Below are 6,327 nucleotides of genomic sequence, written 5' to 3' on the forward strand. Positions count from 1 at the left end.
TTGTGATACAGCTCGGGATCGAAACCGGGTCTGTAGTGACACCTCTAGCACTGCGATGCAGTGCCTTAGACCGCTGCGCCACTCGGGAGGACCTATTGATGACTATTTGAATGCAGAAAAATACCATGACTAGATCCAGAGGCCCATTGTGAGGCCCATTTTTTTTTAAGGTATCTGTGACAACAGATGCATATCTGAAATCCATAGATTAGGGCCTAAGGAACTTATTTCAATTGACTGATTTCCTCATATGAACTATAACAGCAATATCGTAAAAATTGCTGCATGTTGCGTTTATAATTTTGTTCCGTATATATTTGGAGATTCCCCATACCAAGGTGTCAATGGGTTTAGACACAATCATGACGCACCAGCCCACCAACCCTTGGCCCACCTGGAGAGCCAGAGCAAAAAGAAGGAGTTGGATTGCTCATCGCAGTTAAATGGCAACAACAAATCACATCATCCACAGCACCCAAAGGAGCGTGACCCTAACTCAAATTCTACCTTCACCAAAAGCATCTTCCCATAGATGAAGGAGTCGACAAGGCAGAGCTGTAAAAAGAACAACCGAGACAACCCCGTAAAAGTATATGGTGTGTATTCAAATGCGTAGCCAAACAGATGGACAGTAGGCGAAATCCCATTTACAAATAATACATTTTTAAGCTTGATAAATGCTAATATTATTAGGTGATTACGACCAATGGGCGATGGCTAATTGTAGCCTATTCCCAGTTTTGACTGAAGCTTAAATGTTGACATAATGTAATATAATATAATGTTGATAAAATTCCATTTATGATTATGTTACATTTAATTGGATCTTGGCAGAACTCTCTGGTGAAGAGGAAAGCCCAACAATCCACAGCCTAAAAAGGGTGTGCACTGCGTACACAAGCGGACAGTTGGTGGAGCTCGAGGCGTTCCACTTAAATTGTTTCCTGTGCCATCCCAGGCGCGTGGAGATGCCTAACCAACTCAATTTAAAGGAAAGGTAGATCAAGATTTGGTTTCAAAATCTGAGAAGTACAAGAACGTGCAAGAAAGATGAAAAGTTGAAGTACTGTGCTCTTCATCAGGTAACCCAGAAGCTCTTTACCATCCTTGGTTATATTAATGCAATGGGTGATGATGATGATGATGATGATGATGATGATGATGATGAGGATGATGATTATGATGCTATTTCCCCGCCGTCTTTAAAGCTGCAATATGTCATTTTCTGGGTCACTGACCAAATTCACATAGAAATGGGAGTTATAGATATGTCATTATCATTGACAGCAAGTCTAAGAAGCAGTAGATCTGTTCTATTTGTGCTATTTCTATGCTTCCCATTCTTAAGTTTCGTTTTTGGGTCTTTATCTTTAGGTTTTGTACACCAGCTTTAAACAGCTGAAAATACAATATTTTGGGTTGTTGACTATATATTTCACAGTGGTTTAGCTGGTACAATGATTCTCTACACTATGCATTGCTTGTTTTGTCACATAAACTGAAATTTGGTTAACTATTAGAAGTTTAGCAACCAGGAAATGGCAGAGCGATATCTGCATATTGCACTTTTAAAAGCCCTTCGATGTAAAATCCCCTGTTTAGGGGACCTGCTTGGTTCTGGTACTGGTTCCGACTGACATTTTTGCTCATAAATCGATATGTGGAAATGGTTTGCAGTGAATGGTAGCCCTGTTTCTTACTGACACAGGAGTATGTATCTTCTGCCTGTATGAAGCTGGATTTGAAATCTGACTCCACTTGAAGCTGGGCTGTCCCTCCTACCATTTCATTTGCTCTTCCAACTGTCCATCAACTCCGAGCTGAACCCTATGTCAACGACACTAACACCACATATGCCTGGAATCCTTACATCGTAATGCAGAAGGAGAGAGTGTTTTTCGTTGCTGTAGCACATTCAGAGATCGATTTATAGCCAGTAATCTAAAATAATTCATGGATTTTAAACAAAACCACTTTATGTTTGTCATGGATGGATAAAATAAATATGAGATGAATGGCAAGTTCCTAAGGAGTTCAGTGAACCAAGCTAGAGCTCTTTGAGACATTCACCGCAATGGGAGCAGAGGTTTTTAGACCTTTAGAAAATATGAACCTTTTCTCTAACTCTAAATATACAAATATGTATTTTACAGTTATTAGGAAGGTGAAATCTTATAGTTAGTTGTTTTATAAATTCATTATACTATATTTAGAAAAATATGTGAAGCCTTATTCATACTGTTTTGTTGAATAGGAAATACTGTTTCGTATTTTCATATTTCCATCTTTTATCATATTTGTACTGTGTTCTTGAGCTTGTCCTCTAAAGTGACTACACCCCAGCAATGTATAACTATTTTTACTAGAAAGGTAAGATTTGAACCTTTCTTGGAGTAGCATTACTAGTTATTGTTTATGGCCCTCTCATGATAAATAATTACTTTGGGGGATTTAAGTAGATTGCATTTAGTTCAATTTAAGAAGCTTCAAATAAAAAAATATGTCAGTGCATCAGTCTATTCAAACTCAATGAAAGCCCAACAGAAATATGCCAACACAACCCCAGAATATGCCCCATGCAGTATGCAGGACAATTATAGTATTTTATTCATAATGCTCAAGATGGCCCTGTTTATGTTGACGTGAACTTGCCATTCACTGCATATGGGATAAATAACTTGTGTAATAATACTGCACAGATGACATCAAGGCAACATAAACATACACATGTGATCCAAACACATCATACCTGTTGGGGCATAATTCTTCTCAAGAAAGAATCAAGCACGCTCTTAAACTGACTCATTAGTTGATGCAATCCAAACTTCAGGTCGTGCAATTTAAAAAAATGTTTTTGGCGCAAAGGCACATTACTCGCAATATCCAAATGCATGCAGCACCTGCAGGCTATTGATCCTGTTGGACAGTTCTCTATCTATATTATTTTGGTGTCTTATCCAATTATCGTAGTTCAAATTTAAATCAATATCAAGCAAAAACGTTTCTCACTTGTGTGTTTGTGCTAGACTTGACATGGTGTACTTTTGTAATTGGACCAGGCATGCATTGGAATATTAGAAACATATTTATTACAATGTTATTTTGTGTTATTTATAGACTATTTATTAATTTATGGGAATTTATTCTTTTTTATTCTGTTACGACTGACACATTTTTTTTATCATAGGGCTTTTTATTACCAGGGACCGAGGGACCGATGAATCAATCAATGTTCCTCAAAATGTAATTTAATTGTGATATCTTTTTATATACCCTATCAAGTGCATGTAGGCTATATGCTGACGAATAATTGTCGTATTGTTGAATAAAATGCACGTGTTGTTCAGACTTTCTACAGCACCTGTGTGTTTATAACGACACATATTGTTTTCAAAAAAGAGCATGCCCTATCTACAAATCTACTAAATGTAAAATACATGAAAAGTATGTTAAAATATGTGAAATGAAATAGGCCACACGAAGTGTAGTCTGGTGAAAATTGTATGCAATAATAAATGGTTAAAAGTCTAAAAAAGGCACAATGATTTAGCCGTTTCTTTGTTCCCGCTCGAACAAATTGAAGAACCAGCTGTCAAGCGTTTAGAGGAGCGGAAAATTGATCATTGCATTCAAGCCTCCTCTCTAAAATTATCTCTCAGACAGTAAAACACGCCGAGTTAATAAAATAATTCACGAGCCGCTTCACTTATACACATTGGGAACATCATTTTCATGGAAGATGCATGGTAGGGGATCATACACCAATCATGTATCATCTTGTTAACCGCATGAATGACAATGGAACATTTCAGTTCACTGAACTTACATAGGCCTATTCTTAGCACACTCGTAAAAAAAAAGCACAGCTAATTGACTACTTCGATCACATAGCCCATCCAAATCAACCGATTGCTTCAAACTATAAAATATCGAGAAACGAAATCTTAATCTTTTAAGACTTTATCATTCTCCCGCAGTCTGACCAGAAGGTATTTGCAGAATCTCTGTTACGTGTTCGTGTTCTTATCAAATTGATGGGCGAGTTTGATTCAACCATTTGTCATGTAAATGTCAGACGTTTGATGGATGAGCCTGACTTGACAAACTGCTATAGGTGCCTTCCCATTTACTTAAAGTGAGTCACATGGCCTGTCACTAAGGTGATATGAGCTTTGGTAGGCAGTTTTACAGCTTTGACATACAACCTAGAGGTTAGGTTGTAGGGCACAGGGAAGATAAATGATCCGTCTTCATTATTTTTGCCATAACATTACAGTATGACCTCTTACTTAGATTATACCGGGGGACGAACATATTCAATGCCAAGGCCGGATACCACAATTGAAACAATGTTTACATATCCTCGTCTTCCAATTCATGCGCAACAAGTGATAGTTACGGGTCCGATGGGCGGTAAGTTGGCGGTTCTTCGGTGCCTCAGCAAAATACTTCGAGCCACATTCTCCGCCAGCATCAGCCACATAGATCTCCAGTTTGGCACAACGGGAAACTCGGTGTATTGTTCGCCAACAGGGCCAAACTTGGACTATGGACTTCATCAATACGCTCTCAATCACGAGTAAGAACGAGGTTTCATTCTGTCGCCTGGGATTCCTGTTTCAGCCATTGGAACGAACATGCCCCCCCCCCCCCCCCCCGGACGAGGAAAACAGTGGGCCAGGGTCTGCACCAAGCAGCTAGGATCTTCACTTTAGCAGTGGGAAACAGGGGCAGCAAGAAGACTTGGAGAGTATTTACTCGAGATTAGTTCCCAATGTAGTGATACCGATTCGGCTGATCAAACTTTAAAAAAAACTTTCGACTGGATGAAAGTTAAGAGGAATGCCGTAAAACAGGTTGGTTAACTACTGGGACATGGTCAGAAATAACATTGTCATGACAAAAGTGAATTTATAGACAACATTACAAAATATATATATTTTTTGAGGACATTTAACAGAGACACTGCCTAATCAATGTGTGTGCTGTCCATGTTTGTGCATACAAAATGTACCGTGATGCGTAAAATAAATGATCAAATATAGAATGTGTATTTGTATAACTGCACTGTTTGCTTGGCTGCTCACAATCATCACATAATCATAATAAGTCTACCTAGTTGATTCCTGTTTTCATTTCTTCGTTCAAAATGACATTTATTCAATTAGTTCCTTCATCCATTCATTCACTTTTACAGTTTAACAATATGGAGTCCCTGGCCAAAATAATGTAATCCACACCAACTTCATCACAAAGCAGCTGACAGAGCTCGAGAAGGAGTTCCATTTCAACAACGAGCACCACGAAACTCAAGTTAAAATTTGGTTCCAAAAACCGCAGGATGAAGCAGAAAAAGCGTGAGAAAGTAGGCACGGTTTTTATAAACACAGCAGCACCGGCAAATGATGTGGTAGAGATCACCTCATCTTCTCCTGATGTGTCACCAAGCTCAAAGACCAAAAGCAATCATTTTACAAATAATATTTGAAATACCGTACTCAAGGTGCTGCACTTTGCTTATCACATTTTCAAGGATAACTCAGGTTTTACAGGTAGGATTAAGGCGCACTAATTTCTGCAAACAATTCAGTGTAATGTTTGCACTACTCACACATGGCATTTTCAGACAAATTCGTTTTATAATTTAACTAATTATGCGAAAAAATAAAATGAATGAAATATTAGTTTTGAAAATGTAAGTCTGTATTTGTGAGGATTTGCATATTTGTGAGTGAACAGAATGTTCCCATACAGTAGGCTATAAAGTATGCCGATAAGGATATGGTGCAAAAAAACAACATAAATCTATAGTTCTTCTTCTTGGCGTTCTTTTTATGCAAATAGTATTTTGAAAGCAAAATATATCGCTGTTTTGTGAAGCTATTTTAAATCAGGCTACTCAGGAAATTAGGAATCAGATCGATTGACAATCTCGTATTATAATATACAATGTTCTGTCTCTCTTTGCAGTTGAGTTTTACTAATTATTTTTCTTTGCATAATGTGACACGAGAAGTCTTTCACCACACATGGATGGGGTGGCTACTAATGACGTCTACACCACGGAATACCTCCAGGGGTTCTAAACACTACAACAAACTGCAGGGCGCTAGGTTTCACACTAGAACTGTTACCAGAGTACCAAATTGTTTACGGGGCTAATAAAAATACCATTTCAACGGTCAAAATGAATGACCTTTTAATGTGGCATGAACACAATCAGTCATTATATTTTCATCTGTTTGTCAAAACAAATCACTTCAAAAAGTAGGCTACCTGTGTATGTCCTTCCACTCGAAAATAATTCCAGCATCCAAACTGCATGTA

At 38.0% G+C, this 6,327-nt stretch overlaps 1 pseudogene; it reads left to right on the forward strand.

The window, feature by feature from the left end:
• The first annotated feature begins 250 nt into the window (after positions 1–250).
• Positions 251–3,982, forward strand: LOC115200791 (homeobox protein Hox-B3a-like; annotated as a pseudogene).
• Positions 3,983–6,327: the final 2,345 nt, after the last annotated feature.

The sequence above is a fragment of the Salmo trutta genome, chromosome 10, assembly GCF_901001165.1.
Source record: "Salmo trutta chromosome 10, fSalTru1.1, whole genome shotgun sequence".
NCBI lineage: Eukaryota > Metazoa > Chordata > Actinopteri > Salmoniformes > Salmonidae > Salmo > Salmo trutta.